Genomic DNA, 18,507 nt, shown 5'->3' with positions numbered 1-18,507 from the left:
GTGTGGAACCTTAACATGCTGTTCCCTAGCTGCACAAAACTGAACAAGTTACCTGAAGACTCTTCATCATACTCTCTCCATCTGGAAAATGGAGATAAAAATAATATCTACCTCTTGTAGAAGATATAGCAATTAGGCGAATTAAAATTTATAAAGCATTTAGATTATGTGACATACACGAAAAACTATATATAAAAGTTGTTAAATAAAAATACAAGGTATTTTGGAATTTGATTAATCATTGGAATCTTATATTAATATAAATGTTTACTTGCAAAATAAAGCATGGTTCTGTTGCATTTTTATGATAGTAAAATACGCAAATATAAATTTTATTATTTTAACCATTTTAAATGTACAGTTCAGTGGCATTAATTATCTTCAAATATTATGTAACCATTACCATTATTTTTCATCATCTCCAAAAGAAATTCTGTATCCATTAAACAATCATTTCCCATTCCTCTATCCCAAACCCCAGACTCTATCATACTCACAGTCTCTATGTATTTGCCTAGTCTAGGTAACTCATATAAGTGGAACCATACAATATTTGTCTTTTTGTCTGGCTTATTTGAATCAGCAGGTTTTCAGAGTCTATCTGGTTGTAGAATGGATCAGAGTTTTCTTACTTTTTAAGGCTAAATACTATTTCATTATATATATACATACATATACATATGCCACATTTTATTTATTCATTCTGTTGACTGACTTTTGGGTTGTTTCCAACATTTTGGCTATGGTGAATAATGTTCATAGGTACATTGATGTACAATTATGTGTTTGAGTCTTGCTTTCGCTTCTTTTGAGGATATATCTAGAAATGGAAATGATGGTTCATATAGTAATTTTATGTTTAACTTTTTGAGGAACCATCATCCTGTTTTCCACAAAGGCTACACCATTTTACTTTCCTGACAACAATGCACCAGGGTTCTAATTGTTCCACATTCTCATCAATACTTGTTATTTTCTGTTTTTTTGTTTGCTTGTTTTGTTAAATAAGAAAAATCCTAATAGATGTGAAGTAATATCTCTTTGTGGTTTTGATTTGTATTTTCTTAATGACATGGGATGTTGAACTTTTTTTTATGTATTTATCAGACATTTGTATTTCTTCTTGGGAGAAATGTCTATTCAAGTTCTTTGTCTATTTTTTTTTTCTAGTGAGGAAGTTTGGCCCTGAGCTAACATCTGTTTCCAATCTTCCTCTTTCTGTTTGAGGAAGATTGTCACTGAACTAACATCTATAAAAATCTTCCTCTATTTTGTATGTGGGATGCTGCCACAGCATGGCTTGATAAGCAGTGTGTAGTTTCCCACCCAGGATCTGAACTGGCAAACCCCAGGCCACCAAAGTGGAGTTCACTGAACTTAACCACTAGACCATAAGGCTGGCCCCTTTTGTCCATCTTTTCAAATTGAGTTGTTTCTTTTCTTGTTGTTGAGTTATAAGAGCTCTTTAAATATTTTGGATATTTATCTCTTATCAGATATATGATTTACAAATATTTGCTCCCATTCTGCAAGTTGTCTTTTCATTTACTAAGTGTCCTTTTATGTGCAAAGTTTTTAATTTTGATGAAATCAAATTTATCCATTTTTTCTTTAGTTGCTTGTCCTTCTAGCGTCATATTCAATAAATCTTAGCCAAACACAATGTCGTGAGTGTATTCTTCTATGAGTTCTTCTGAGAGTTGATCATCTTAGCTCTTACATTTAAATCTTTGACACTTTTGAATGAATTATTGTAGCTTTGCAGTAAGTTTTGAAATAAAGAAATGTCAGTCTTTCATATTTGTTCTCTTTTTTCCAAGATTATTTTGGCTATTTGGTGTCCCTTGAGATTCCATTTTGAATTTTAGGATGGATTTATTTTATATCTAAAAAAAATGTCATTGGATTTTGATGGAGAGGGTGTTAAACCTATAAATCTCTTTGGATAATATTGTCACGTTAACAATATTAAGTCTTCTAATATGTAAACGTGGGATGGCTTTCCATTTATTTGGCTTCTTTAATTACTTTCAGCAGTGTTTCATAGTTTTCAATGTAGAAGTCTTTCACCTCCTTGGTTAAATTTATTCCTAGGTATTTTCTTCTTTTAGATGCTATTGCAATTAAATTGTTTTCTTTAATTTTTTTTTCAGATTGCTCATTGTTAAAGTATAGAAATGCTGCTAATATTTGCGTATTGATTTTATATCTTGAAACTTTGTTGAATTAGTTTATTAGATCTAATTATTCTTTTGTGTGTGGAATATTTAGGTCTTAGTACATATATGTCACATGTGAACAGAGATGATTTTGTTTTTTTGTTTCCAATTTGCATACTTTTCATTTTTTTCTTGTCTAATTGTTCTGTCTAGAACTTTCAATACCATTTTGAATAGAAGTGGTAAAAACTGGCATCCTTGTTTTCCTATGGGAAATATTTTGATTTTTCACATTGAGTATCATGTTAGTCCTGGGTTTTCCATATATGGCCTTTATTATGGTGGGGAAGTTTTCTTATATTCCTAGTTTATTGAATGTTTCTATCAAGAAAGATAGCTGACTTTTGTCAAAGATTTTTTATACCTTTATTGTGATTACCATGACTTCTTTTTCTTTCATTCTATTAATGTGGTGTTTTACATTGCTTGATTTTCACATGTTGACCTATTCTTACGTAAGAGGAATAAATCCTACTTGGTCAGGTTGTATAATCCTTTTAACATGCCAATGAATTTGGTTTGCTAGTATTCAGTTGAGGATTTTTGCATCAATATTTACAAGGAATATTCTTCTGTAGTTTTCCTTTTTTGCAATATCTTTGGCTTGGTATCAATCTAATACTTGTATCATAGAATGACTTAGGAAATTTTCTTTCTGCTTCAATTTTTTGGCAGAGTTTGAGGAGAATTGACATTAATTCTTTAAATTTTTGGTAGAATTCACCAGTGAAGCCATCTATTTCTGGGGGTTGCTTATTTGGAAAGTTTTTAAATACTGATTTAATTTTATTACTAAGTTATAAGACAATTTAGATTCTCTATTTCTTCAAGATTCAGCTTTTGTAGATTGTACTTTTTCTAGGAATTTGTCCATTTCATCTAGGTAATCCAAATTATTGATGTAAAAATATTCTCTTATCATTCTTGTGTAATATCTTTTACTAGAATCCTTTCTATTAGGTCTAATTGGCTTATGATGTTGTTCAAGTCCTCTATTTCCTTATTGATTTTCTGTATGATTGTGCTATCCATTATTAAAAGTGTTGTGTTGAAGTCTCCAATTTTTATTGTAAAGCTGTCTATGTCTCTCTTCAAGTCTGTCAATGTTTGTTTCATATGTTTTTAGTCTCCGATGGTGTATATTGATGAATCAACTCTTTAAAATATAAAATGTCCTACTTTGCATCTTGCATTAGTTTTTGAAATCAAAGTCTATTTTGTTTGATATTGGTGTAGTCTCCTCAGCCCTCTTTGGTTACTATTTTCATGGAATACCTTTCCCGATCCTTTTATTTTCAACCTGTGTGTGTTCTCAGATATAAAGTGAATAAGTTTCTTGTAGACAGCAGGTAGCATATAATTGGGTCCTGTTCTTTTTTTTTTAGCATTCTTCCATGTATGCTTTTTGATTAGAGAGTTTAATTCATTTGCATATAAAGTCATTACTCATAAGGAAGGACTTACTTCTACCATTTCGTTGTTTTCTGTGTGCCATAAAACATTCTTGTCCTTCATCTTCTACATCACTGCCTTCCTTTGTGTTTAGTTGATATTCTGTAGTGAGATGTTTTGATTCCATTTTTGTTTCTTTTTGTATATATTTTGTCAATATTTACTTTGCGATTACCATTGGGATTATCTATAACATCCTAAAGTTGTAACCATCTACCCTATTTTGATGCCACTTTAACATTAATTACACTAACTGTACTCCTTTATAGATTTTCCCCTCCCCTTTATGTTACTGATGTCACAAATTACATCTCTATATATTTTTTCACACATGAACAATCATATATAATTATTTTTTATACATTTGTTTTTTTGTTTTGTTCATATATGGTTTAGTTGATTTTCCTTAGTTCTTTGTCCACTTTTCCCCTTAGTTCCTTCTGTATATTTACAACATTTCTTTAGAGTCTTTGTCAAGTAAAGGCAGATTTTGTCAATTTAAACTGTCCCTTTGGATCAGTCATGTATTCTTGTTTATTTGTACGCCTTGTGATTTTTTTTTGAAAACTAGATATTTGATTATTATAATGTGGTATCTCTGGAAATAAGATTCTCCTTCATTTCCAGTGTTTGCTGTTTTTTCTTTTTATTGATTGTTACAGCTACGGTAGTCTATTCGAGAATTTTCCAAACTATCTTTACAAAACCTATTCCTTATTACCCATGTTTTCACTGAAGTCTCTGTTTCTTAGTTCATGTCCAACTAATGATTTGACAGAGTTCTTTGAATTCCAGAAATTGAAACAGACAAACAAACAAATATAGAAATAATACACTTCCCAGGCTTTGCAACCTGGCTATACACTGGGGAAGTCCTTCACTGATTAGCTAAGCTGCTCTGAGGTGAAAGTTTAAGGTCTTCTCAGGACTTTCTTCAACACGTGTCTTGTTTGGGCATGCACATGGCTTTATAAATTCCCCTATTATACATGGCTGCTTTTGAATGTCCTAATTTCCCAATGAGTCTTACCCCAGCTTCTTATTCAGTCCTCATATGGTATGCTGTATGTCTCTACCCATGCTTTCTTTCCCAGCTGTAGGTTTGTAGTTTCCTTGTAGCTTTCACAAGAAGTGTCCAGTGCTTTTCCTGCCTGTGTTGCAAGTTACGCGAAAGAGAGACAAGTGACTCAGTCTTGTAGGTAGCCCCCAAGCAGGTTGGGACAAATATCCACAATATTTTGCAAATAAGATCTGTTAATTTTTTTTTGTTTGAGGGAGGGAACTACGAACCAGGTTGCCAATGCTGAAGGCCAAGACTGCTTCTCTGCCAGGAATTGGTGGGGCAAAGTTGAATAAAAATGGCAAAAATTTTCTGTTATTTTAAAGATGGCTATTTCTTCATTGAGCTTTTGCTTGGTTGTTGTAATCCTTTGTTGTTTCAAGCATCTACAAAGTTGGTTCAGGCAGCTTCTAGTTGCTTTTCAATGTTTCTGTGAGGGTACAAGAGCTTGGAGCTTCCTAGTCTGCCATTTTGCTCAAATTAGTCTAAAGCATCAAACAAAAACAATCCAAAATATGGATAAAGAGGAAGAAGAAGAGAAGAATGGGAGGAAAGGAGGAGGACTAAGAGGAGGAGTAAGAAGACTGACAGACAAATAAAAACTAGACTATTCAAAATAAAAGAGTGGCTTTTTAGCTTATTTCCCATGATTTAATTCAAATTGGTGAATCTCAAATTTTTAAGACATATGTTAGTAAGCACCAATTATTAACAAAGTTAATACAATCTAAACATTTCTAGTCCCTCAGCCCTCATCCCTCCTTATGTGAAAGTCACTGGGATCCTTTTGCCAGTTTTATTGGAATTAAGTCAGAGGAGTAAAGTAAGCAGCTTCGATCTCTTTCCAAATTTTATTGCTTAACCAGTGGGGCCCATTTAGGAAACATTAGCACAACGTCATAAACTACCTCAACTCACATTAACAAATTAATCAAGTACTAAACATGCCTTATGAAAGAAGCATGTGGTATTAAATGATGTTGAGAATCAATTTTCCCGCAAAAAGGTACCAGTCTTTTCACATTTCAAGCTACTGGGAATTTAAGAGCAAAAACTAATAATAAAAATTAACATTTCTGCTCCACATGTACAAGTAAGAGGTCTGGCAGTTGTGAAATCTTGTGATTTGATGATATTGAGCCCTGTCCATCACTTAACATCAATTCATATTCTTACCTGTATGTTCTTTTCTGCTGCTTTAAACCTTTTTGGCCAGAATTTCACAACTCCTTCCCAAGTGTCTTCTACTTCCTGCATTGCATTTGAGTTATGCATTAGATTTTATATTTATGATAGGCATTGAGTTGAAAGGGGTCAATCAGAATCTCTTGTTGTAGAAGCGTTACGGGCTAGAGTCAACGTTAAGTTATCCACCTCTGACATTTTGGGAGATTGCTCTCATATCAAACCTGAGAAACGGGGCTGCAAACTGCATTTCACCAAGCTCCACATATTACCTCCTATGAATCATCAGATTAAGATTCGATAAAGAAAGCTTGTAAAGATGGCATTAAGTTTGCCTATGATAAATGGGTTTGTGTGTGGCTTTAGTTGTCTCCTGCTGCAAAAGTCAATGAAATTCCGGTACTCATTAACTCTCGGTTTTTGCGTCTCTCAGAGGTGCTTCACATAATGTATTTTGATTGAATTCAACATTAAAAAGACCAAGTCTTGCATAGATTCTCAGGAATTATCAGCCAAGTTGACTTAGAGTGCTATGATCAGATGATGAGCTTATATAGAACCTCTTCCTCATTCTCTTTCCCTGGTAACAAGGATTTCTATATGAACCCTTACACTCTATGGAGATGTAACATTTATAACACAGCCTTTAACAAGTATCAAGTGTGTTTTTATTGTCCATTATGAATAGGATATCTATCTATCTCTATATATATGTATACACACACACAATATACACATTTATGTATTATATGTATATTGTGTGTGTGTATATATGGCTTATTGATAATGTATGATAAAAGCATGCTTGATACTTGTTAAAGGTCATGGTGTAAATACACACATATATGTATATGTACACACACACACACACATATATATATATAAGTATATGTTACACACACAAACACACTCATATATATACATATACAATTTTTTGTTTGGTGTTTAACATATCTTACATTACAGTTTAATTAAAATTTACGTGGTATTGCGTTTTTAACTATACTCTAATATAACTGTGAGTCAGGTGAAGCAATTGCGTTATAGTATGATCAAAGAAATACAACGCTTCATGAATGTTATATGATTGAATCAGTAAGTATTCAAAAAAGGGAGTGATGCCCATAAACTGAGGGAAGTTTCCATAGATAAAATGAAATATGAAATATAATAAAAAGAGAAGGTGAAGCTTAGTCAAATCTTATAGTGGAAGAATGGCTTGTACATCAGACAACGGCATGGTATAAAGACATAATGACCACCGTCTGTTCAGAGATCAAAGAAATGGATAGATCCTCTGTAGTGGATGGTTGATAGATGGAAGAGATACATACAATGGTGAAGGTAGGTAGCAACCAATCTCTGTTAAGTAAAACTTTTCCTAGTAAAAGAATTCAAGGTTCATTTAGAGACATAAATAGATTAACAGAATGTAGGAGTTAGTACAGATTGGAGTGATCACTTGCAAGAAAAAGTTCTTCAAAATATTTTATCTCTGACGTATGTAAATAAATCCATAAATAGGTAGGTGTGTTTATGTGTGTGTATGTCTTTGAAAGTTTACTGGTCACCTCTATAACTTCAAAATATTATTGGGATAAGGCTACTCAGAATGCCTAAGTTTGCAAAACTGAAAAATAATACAGTGATTTTTTTCTATATAAAATATTGGGTCTTTTTAAAGATTAAATTTCAAATCTCCTGGATTTTACACAAATTTAAAAGTAAACTTAAAAAACAAGAAATAGTCTCAGGTCCTGCTTCAAGAAAAGAACACAATACAGTAATAAGCAAACATATTATTTGCTTTGCAAACGGATATCCTATATTATTCACTTCATAGTTTGGTGCAATAAGCAGAAGAGACTTAAGGCCACATTCTGGGTGTTAGAGACAACAAATCAGCAGAGCCATGTTTCACTTTCCCAGAGTAAATGATTTTCCCCCAAGACCAGCCTCCTACAGCCTCCAGGGGATACTTCAAAACTCCATGGACTTTAAGATATTTTGTCCCAGATAATGGAATATATCTGATGCTCTAAAGCAGAATATAAGAGCCAAACAGTATGTTTAATCCTTCTGCTTACTTTTTTAAAAAGGTAGTGCCTCAGAGAGAAGGCATCCTTCCACTGAAAGGAAGTGCACACCATGTCCAGAGGGTGTCTCTGGACCCTACTCAGCTCTCCATGGATGAATATGAAAGTGGAGAACAGCCAGGGCAGTCAGGAAAGAAAAAGAAATAAAAGGCATCCAAAGTGGAAACAAAGAAACAAACTCTATTTGCAGATAGTATGATCTTGTATATAGAAAATTCTACAGATCCACTAAAAATCTATTAGAACCACTAAATGAATTAAACAAAATGCAAGTTACAAGGTCAACATACAAAAACCAATTGTTTTCCAATATACTTGCAATGAGCAATTCAGAAGTGAAATTAATATAACAATTCCATTTATCATATCATGAAAAAGAATAAAATACTCAGGAATGCACTCAATTAAAGAAACGCAAATGTATACTCTGAAAGCTACAAAACTTTGTTGAAAATAAAAAATATCTAAATAAATTAAAAAACAGTCCATGCTCATGAATCAGAAGACTTAATACAATTAAGATAGCAATGTCCCTCAAATTGATCCACAGATTCAGTGCAATCTCTACCAGAATCCCAGTTGACTTTGTAGAAGTGGTTAAGCTGATTCCAAAGTTCATACAGAATTGCAAAAGACTCAGAATAGACACAATAACCTTAAGAATAACAAAGTAGGTGGATTCACACTTCCCAATTTCAAAACATACTACAAAGCAATGATAATCAAGACAGTGTGGTACTGGCATAGGGATAGACATATAGATAAATGCAATAGAACTGATAATCCAAATACAGACACATATGTCCATGGTCAACTGATTTTCTTTTTTTGAGGAACATTAGCCCTGAGCTAACTGCTTCCAATCCTCCTCTTTTTGCTGAGAAAGTCTTGCCCTGAGCTAACATCAGTGCCCATCTTAGTCTACTTTATATGTGGGATGCCTACCACAGCATGGCATGCCAAGCGGTGCCATGTCCACACCCGGGATCTGAACTGGTGAACCCTGGGCCACCGAAGCTGAACGTGCACACTTAACCACTGCGCCACCGGGCCGGCCATGGTCAACTGATTTTTAACGAAGGTGTTAACACTATTCAATGGGGAAAGTAACATCTTTTCTTGGAAAGGTGCTGAAACAACTAGATAACCACATATGAAATAATGAAGTTTGCCCTTTTCTCATATCATATAAAAATACCCACTAGATGAGGCCAGTCAAGTAGCAAAGTGGTTTGATTCGTGCACTCCGCTTTGGTGTTCCAGGGCTCGTGGGTTCAGATCCTGGGTGCAGACCTACACACTGCTCATCAAGCCATGCTGTGGTGGTGTCCCATAAATAAAACAGAGGAATATTGGCACACATGTTAGCTCAGGGACAATCTTCCTCAAGTAAAAGGAGGAAGGTTGGCAACAGATGTTAGCTCATGGCCAATCTTCCTCACCAAACAAAAAAGAAAAGAAAACAAGAAAAATAACCCCTAAGACAGCTAAACTTAAAAAAATAAATAAAAAATACAACAACAAGTTGGCAAGGATATAGGGAAATTGCACCCTCATACATTGCTGATAGGAATGTCAAATGGTGCAGCCACTTTGAAAAACAGTCTGGTTGCTCATTGAATGATTAAATGTAGAATCACCATATGACTCAAGCAATATTACCCCTAGGTATATACACAATAGAAATGAAAATCTATGTCAACATAAACTTCTACATGAATATTTGTAGTAACATTATTCATCATATTCAAAAGGCAGAAACATTCCAAATGTTTAACAATTGATGAAGGGATAAACAGATATGGTATATCCATTCAATAAAATATTATTCACCACTAAATTGAATGAAATACTGATACATTTCACAAGATAGATGAACTTTGAAGCATCACACTTAGTGAAAGAAGCCAGTCACCAAAGACCAAATATTACATAATTAGTTTTATATTAAATATCCATAATGGGGGAATCGATAGAACTAGAAAGTAGATTAGAGATTGCTTAGAGTTGTGGTAAATGGGGAATGGAGGGGGAGTGGTAGCTAAAAGGTATGAAATATTTTTGAAGTGATGAAAATTGACTGTAGTGATGGTTGCACGTATATGTGAACATGCCAAAAATCATTGGTTTGTACACTTTAAACAGTGAATTTTATGGTCTGAATGCATGATATGTAAAATATATTTCAATAAAACTTGAGGATTATCTGATTTTCTGTTTAGCTAACCTGGTTTTCTGAGTTTCCTTTCTTCTCAATAAATTAGCCGTTGGCTAACTGCTGCCAATCCTCCCCTTTTTTGCTGAGGAAGCCTGGCCCTGAGTTAATATCCGTGCCTATCTTCCTCTACTTTATATGTGGGATGCCTACCACAGCACGGCTTGCCAAGCAGTGCCGTGTGCACACCCGGGATTCAAACTAGCGAACCCTGTGACGGCAAAGCGGAACACGTGAACTTAACTGCTGTGCCACTGGGCCAGCCCCCAATGAACCTCAATTCTTAATACACACCTTGTGAAGATTTGGAATTCGTTCTGACCCCTTGAACATGAGATGATATCCCAGGTTCATCAAGATAGTGACACAGGTCATTCCTGACTTCAGTCCCCATTATAAGAATACCAACTAACAACTATTAATAAACAAGATAACATTTAGAAAAATCTCAGAATCTGAGAGTGAGGCTTAAGTGATCCAGTGAATGACAGAGACCAGGAAGGACTGCGTTAGAAGGATAACAGGAATCATTTCACTTTGAACCCTTGTCCTTCCCCTAGTCTGACATAGCACCACACTGAGAAGTCTCCCCTGGTCCATAGTTTATCCAATGGGAAAAAGAGTGCCCAGTGTGGACATCCAAATCCCCCAGGACTGAAGGATACTTCTTGAGAGGCCCACTCTGGTCATGCCTCATGTGAGTCACTGAGGGAACGTGGGAGGCCTAACTGCTGGGAATCAGCTAGAAATGGAGAAGTGGAATGAAGCTTACTGCAACCAATGATTAGATCTTGGTGAACTGCATTCTTCCTCGCAGCAGCAACCAAGCAGAGATTTCAGCTAGCTGCCCTGCCATCTTCAGAGCTGAACCAGTAGCTTCCTCTGGCCAGAGAGCTTGGTGGGCATTTCTTCCTGATTTGCATTCCCAGTCAGGGAACTATATTGGCCATAGAGCCCATTCTACAGCTCTGCCAAGACAAGGCAGCAAATTTGAAAACCCATTCATCTGCTGAGTATAGCCTCTAGTACTGCCCGAACAGGAAGCCTGGCCAAAGAACCTGGATAGCTCCATAATCCATCTTACAAGTGCAATTTCAGTGGTCTCTATGCAAAGATCTCAGCTAGTAACTCTGCTCATCTGTAGTCAAATAAGTGGCCCTGTATGGCCAGAGTGCTTGGTGGAAAGTGCTGACTGATTCAGGTCTCAGTCAATAAGCCATAGTAGCCATGGAGCTTGTTCTATGGCTCTGTCTGGGCAGGGAAGCAAATCTGAAGTTCTATTCAACTGCAGACTAGATCCTTTAATCCCACCTGACCGAGAAGCTAGGCAGGGAAATTGGACATCTGTGGACCCCATCCTACAGCTATACTAGCACTGGCACCAAAGCAGAGATCCCAGCCAGTGGCTCTGCCCATCTAAAAAGCAGAACCGGTGGCCTCATTTGGCCAGGTAGCTCAATTAGCAGTTCTGCCTGATTCGAGTCCCAAGCCAATAAGCTTTATCAGCTGTGAAGCCTGTTCTTCAATGCTGCCTAGGTAAAAAAGAAAATTTGCAGCATCTTGAAAATGCTGAGTATATCTTCCAATCCTACAAATCCAAGAAGCCAGGCCAAAACACCTGAGCAACAACAGAGACCATCCAACAGCTGCACTTGGGCTGAGAGCCAGTCCAGCATTTCTGTCCAACCCTTAAGCATAACCTCTGGCGCCATATAATTAGGAGATTGGATAGTAACCCTGAACAGCCTCAGAATCCAGCCTATGATATCACCCAGCTGAAATGCCCAGTCAACAGTCCCACCCCACAGCAGAGCCAAGTTTATGAGCTTTGCTCAATTGCTGACCACAGCCTGTGGCCTTGCCCAGGCAGGGAGCCTGACCAGTGATGCCACCCAATCTTGGAGCATAGTCTGTGCCCCAGATGAAGAAGCCTGGAAAGTGACCCTGACTGACCACAGAGCACTATAGAGCACCACAGAGTCTATAGCCCCACACTACTGCAGATTACAGCTGGAGGCCCCTTCTAACCAAAAACCCCAGCCAGTGACCTTTCCCAACAGTACAGCATAGCCAGTGGCCTGTCTGATCATAAAGTCAATTCTGCAGCCCCAGCCAAGTTCAGGGAACAGCCTACATTGCTACCTGATTGTAGAATACAGCCTCCGACTTGTCCAACTGCAAAGCCCTCCTTGTGGCCTCACCTGAACACAAAGTCCAGCCACTGGCATCATCTGGTTTGGGGAGCACAGCTTGGATCCTGCCTCAACAGGCACAATTGTAGAGCCCAGGCTATATTCCTGCTCAACCATGGAGTCCAAATAGTGGTACCACACTGCCATGGAACATAGCTTGCAATCTTGCCTCATTAGAGGTGATTGCAGAAACCAGCTAGTGTCCCTACCTGACGCTGGAGCACAGCCAGGAGCCCCATCTGATCAGGTAGTCCACTGAGTAGCCCCACTAGAATTTGGGGCCCAGTTATCAGGCCGGTCCAACTGTGGAGCTCTGCCAGATGCACCCCCTGTAACCTCAGAGCACAGGTAGTGATTTCATCCAAATACAGACCACAGTAGCAAGACCCATTTGCTCATGGTCACTACCAGGTGACCCATTTATAACCTTAAACTGAGTTGACTGGCAGAGGTCTATTCCTAATGAAGTAAGCCTGTAAATCATGTAAGAGGAGACTGCTTACTCAAATGCACAGATTACCAATCCAAGGAATCAAGGCTCATGATACATCAGGTAAACATGACAATACCAAGTGAAACTAATAGAGCTGTAATAACTGACCCTAAAGAAATGGAGACCTATGAACTACCAGATAGAGAATTCAGAATAATCCTTTTAAACAAGTTTAGTGAATGACAAGAACACACAAACAGAAAACTAACTGAAATTAGGAAAAATGCATAAACAAAACGAGAAGTTCATCAAAGAAATAGAAACCATACAAAAAAAAAAACTCAAACAGAAATTTTAGAGATGAAGAAAATAATTAATGAACTAAAGAATTCAGTCAAGAGCTTCAACAACAGACTCAATCAAGCAGAAGAATGAATCAGTGAACTGAAAGATAGGCCATTTAAAATTTTCCATTTAGAGAAGAAAAAAGAAAAAAGAATGAAAAAGAGTGAAGAAAGCCTATAGGACATACAAGACACCAGCAAGAAAAGCAGCAAATGTATTATTGGAATCTCAGAAGGACAGGAGAAAGAGAAAGGGACAGAAAGTCAACTTCAAGCAATAATGGCTGTAAATTTACCAAACTTGGGGAGAGAAGTGGATATCCAGATTTATTAGGACCAAAGGAACCCAAATAGATTGAAAAGAGTTACACTAAGATGCATTACAATTAAGCTGTCAAAAGTTAAAGACAAAGAGGGAATTTTGAAAACAGCAACAGAAAAACAAATTGTAACATACAAGGGAATTCCCATATGACCGTATGCAGATTTCTCAATAGAAAATTTGCAGGCCAGAAGAGAGTATGATGATATATTTAAAATCATGAAAGAAAAAAAAAATATTCAACCAAGAATACTATACCTGGAAAAGCTGTACTACAGAAATGAAAGAGAGAGAAAGACTTTCACAAATAAACAAAAACTAATGGACATCATCCCCACTAGATCTAGCTTAAAAGAAATGATAAGGAGTATTCTTCAAGTGGAAATAAAAAGATGCCAAAAACATGAATGCGAAAAACTCACTGGTAATGGTAAATATATAGTCAAATTCATATTCTGTAATATTGTAATGATAGTGCATGAATCATTTACAACTATATCTTAAAGATTAGAAAACAAAACTATTAAAAATAAATATAGCTACAATGATTTGTAACTGAATCTACAATATAAAAAATATGCAAATTGTAACATCAGTAACCTAAAATGTGAGGGGAGAAGAAGTAAACCTATAGTTTTTGTATGTTACTGAAGTTACCAGTTTAAAATTAGATATTACAAATATAAATTTTATGTAAGCCTTCTGTTAAGAAGAAAAATCTTTAGTAGATATACAAAAGATCATGATAAAGAGGTCAAAGCATATCATCCAATTACAAAAGAAGATAGCAGTAGAGGAAGTAGGAAACAAAGGATCTACAAAATAGTCAGAAAACAACAAAGATGGGAATAGCAAGCCTTTATCTATCAATAATTAATTTAAATTAAATGGATTAAATCCTCCAATGAAAAGACATAGAATGGCTAAATAGATAAAGAAACAGGACCTAACAACATGTTGCCTGTAAGAGACTCACTTTACCTTTAAGGACACACATAGAATGAGAATAGGAAAATATAATTCAAGCAAATGATAACCGAAAGAAAGCAGGGTTAGCTATACTTGTATTAGACAAAATAGACTTTAAGCTAAAAATGGTTAAAAGAGACAAAGAAGGTCATTACATAGTGGTAAAGGAGTCAATTGATCACGAAGATGCAATAATTGTCAACACTTATGCACCCAACATTGGAGAACCTGAATATATGAAGCAAATACTAATGCAACTAAAAGGAGAATTAACCAGTAAAACAGTAACAGTTGTAGACTTTTATATTCCATTCTCAATAGTGGATAGATCATCCAGACAGAAAACCATCAAGTAAACAGTGGATTTTAACGATACTATAGAAAAAATAGAATTAGAAGACATTTGCAAAACATTGCATCCCTAGTAACAGAGTACACATTATTCTCAAATGCAAGAAACATTCTGTAGGAGAGATCATATGTTAGACCAGGAAACAAGTCTCAACCAATTCAGGAAGAATATCAAGTATCTTTTATGACCATGACTATATGAATCTGGAAATCAATAACAAATTAAAGGCAGAAAATTCACAAAAACATGAAAAGTAAACACACACTCCTAACAACCAATGAGTCATATCCTCATATGTGGAACGTACAGTATTATTCCTTCTGTGACTGGCTTTGTTTTACTTAGAATAATGTGTTACAGATTCATGTTATTGCAAATGGCAGTATTTCCTTCTTTTTTAAGGTTCAATAATATTCCAATGTATGGATTTACTATATTTATTAATTAATCTGTGTTGGACACTGAGAATACAATAGGGGTTGCCAGTGTCTACGGGGGATGAGAGAAATTGAGAATTGTTTTTCAATGGGTATAAAGTTTCAGTTGTGCAAGATGAATAATTTCTAGAGATCTCTTGTCTAACACAGTGCTTATAATTAAGAATATGGCATTGTGCACTTCAAAATTTGCTGAGGACAGATCTTATATGTCTTACCACAAAACAAATCAAAATAAAAAACAAAGGCAAAAAAACAAACAAAAGGACAGAAGGAAACTTTTAGAGGTGCTAAATATGTTTATGACCCTGACTGTGGTGATGGCGTAACAGCTGTTTTTATATATTCAAACTCATCAAGTTGTGCATATAATATGTACAGTTCTTTCTATATAAATTACATCTCAATAAAGCTATTTAAACAAACAAAGAAACATAAAAACACAAATGGAAACAGGAATTTCCCCTTGCAGGAGAATCAATAAATGTATGAAAGAAAAAATGAAAATGTAAGAGGCTTGACTAATGACACAGAACAGAGGAAGAGTCAGGACTCACGCTCCTGTTGGGTATGTATACAATAGCAGTGTTGTCTGTCTGCCCTGTAGAACCCCCAGGAGCCCATGGGCTCTGGGAGGGCTATAAAGATGCATGAAATGTGGAAGTAAGAAAAAGAAAATAGATACTAATTTAATGCTTTTATATTAAACAGTAGACCTCATCGTGTCCTTTACATATGTCCAACCACAAAGCTCAACACCCAGATGTTAGCCCCAGGCCACTACAACAAACGTTTATTCTTTATAACTTTATAAAAGCTAAACTAGTGGTTGTCAGCATCACAGAACTATGTCCTCCCAACCTGCATGAAAGATGAGTAAGCTTACTTTCTGGCTCCCTCTAGGCTCATCCTAAAATGAATCTTATCAATTGACAAGAACAAAGAACTCCCAGTCAGCATTTCAATCATCTCAGTCTTGAATATGAGTGGAAAATTAAGAATCATAAGACATTTGGTAAAGCGTAGGAGAAAGAAATAGAGATGAACCAATATAAAAAGCACTGTGGGAAGAAACCGATTTCTGAGGAAGAGAAATAACAAAATACATTATTAACAAAACGTATTATTAGTATAAACACACGTGTTTAGCATAAACCCATAATATTATACATTAGTAAAGAAGTCTTTAAGATTCTAACATTTTTATTTTAGCTATACCATGTGCAAAGCAACCTCTTTGCCTCTTTATATACATAATACATACGTACATATAGAAGGAGATCTGCACTATCCATATACATACACTTCCTTTATTATTCCCTGCAATTCTCCTAGCTGGAGGCCATTACGGGGCTTACAAAGACACACCTAGTTCGAATTTGTGACTTTGTATCCTTTCTCTTCTCATTAATAAAAAAACATACTAATTACCTTACCAAGGGTCTTAGATTGTCTAGGATCTTTAGAGCACTTATATTTTCTTCCAGAAACTTGTTTAACATTTGAAAATTTAAATTTCACTGCATATTTCACATGCTAAACAGCTAATTTTTCTGAGAACTGTTTAAGTACTTTTCACTTATGAGCCTATTTCATTCTTCCAATAAACCAATGACATATGGTACACTTACCCCTCTTTAGAGATACGGCAACCAAGGCAAAGTCAGTCTAAATAAAATGACCTTAGGCAGAGCCAGGTTTCCATCCCTGGTGTACTGATGCCAAAAGCTTAGTCTCTAACGGCTTTGATACTCTGCCTCTAACATAGAGCCCCACACATCTGAAGGGCTGACTGAATCTTCAGACAATCTGCACTGAGTTCCTCTACCGAATCCCTACATAACTAAGTCCTAGACGCATATAACATTTTCATATTCTTAATGCTTATTATTTCTTCTCGGTACACTTGCTCCAATGTTATGTGTTAGTTTTGTTTTTCTCTGAATATGTTTCTTCAGGGATCGTTTTATGAGCTATGCAGTTTTGCTCTGTAAGGCAATAGAGCAGACTGTTGTGATAACAGTCTCCAGAGTCGTATTAGTTCAGTTCAACCCTGTGTTCACCTCTTAAATATTGTTTCATCGTGGGGAAAATCACTTAACTTTCTTTATAAATCAGTCAGGTCAAGTGAAAAATATGATTCAAATTTAAGTCAGCTCATGGACTTCGTGGGTAATTAAGTTATATAGCTCCTATAAACCAATGGGAATAATGTCTGGCACATCATAAGCATTCAGTAAATATTATCTATTACTATTAATATAATTATTATTGTTATTGTTGATCAGAGAACTATTCTGTCTCTAGAACTTTGGCAAAGGCTTTATAAACAGACGCTTTGGTTTTCAAAAATTGAGCACTGGGGATAGGCTAGTTTGAGTATAACCTATAGGCAGTCTGATTATATCAGTGAAAAATTTGCCTTACTAATGTAACACACATTAACTTCATCTCTACATTGTTCTCTTTCAAGTGACCAGGAGAAGTTGGCTGTCTCATCTCCTTGGGTGTTGAGTATCACTACCAGGTTCTCCGGTCTACATGGCTCACCATGAATGCTGTTTTGTTGTTTCAGCCTACACCAGCCAGGAAACTTATGCTTAACGTCAATCTGAGATTGAGAAAAAGCACTGTGTTAGGACGGCATTCCTCTGTTTTTTGTTTTTTTAATTGAACCTTTTATTTTGAGATCATTATAGATTCTCATGCAGTTCTAAAAATAATTCAGAGAGAATCTTTGTACCTTTTACCTAGTTTCCCTGAATTGTAACACCTTGCAAAAATATAGTATAATATTATAAAGAGGTGGTTATTGACATTTTCTGTGAAGATACTGAACAATCTCATCACCACAGGATCCCTGGTATTAGCCTGTTACAGTCACACCATTACCCTCCATGTCTTTGATCCCTGGCAAATAATAATCTGTTCACCCTGTCTATATTGTTGTTAACTAAGGAATTATGTATAAAAGGAATCATACTATAGATGATCTTTCAGGATTTATTTAATTTTTTACTCAGCATAATTCATCCAAGTTATTATTGTGTACGGTTCATTACTTTTATTGCTGAGTATTATTCCATAGCATGGATGTATCACAGCTTGTTTAACAATACACCCACTGAAGTGCATTTTAGCTGTTTCCAAGTTTTGGCTCTTAAAGATCAAATTGCTATAAATGTTCGTATAGAAGTTTTTATGTATATAAATTTTAATTTCTCTGGGATG

The sequence above is a fragment of the Equus przewalskii genome, chromosome 17, assembly GCF_037783145.1.
Source record: "Equus przewalskii isolate Varuska chromosome 17, EquPr2, whole genome shotgun sequence".
In the NCBI taxonomy this organism is placed as follows: domain Eukaryota; kingdom Metazoa; phylum Chordata; class Mammalia; order Perissodactyla; family Equidae; genus Equus; species Equus przewalskii.
This window is presented reverse-complemented; position numbering follows the sequence as displayed.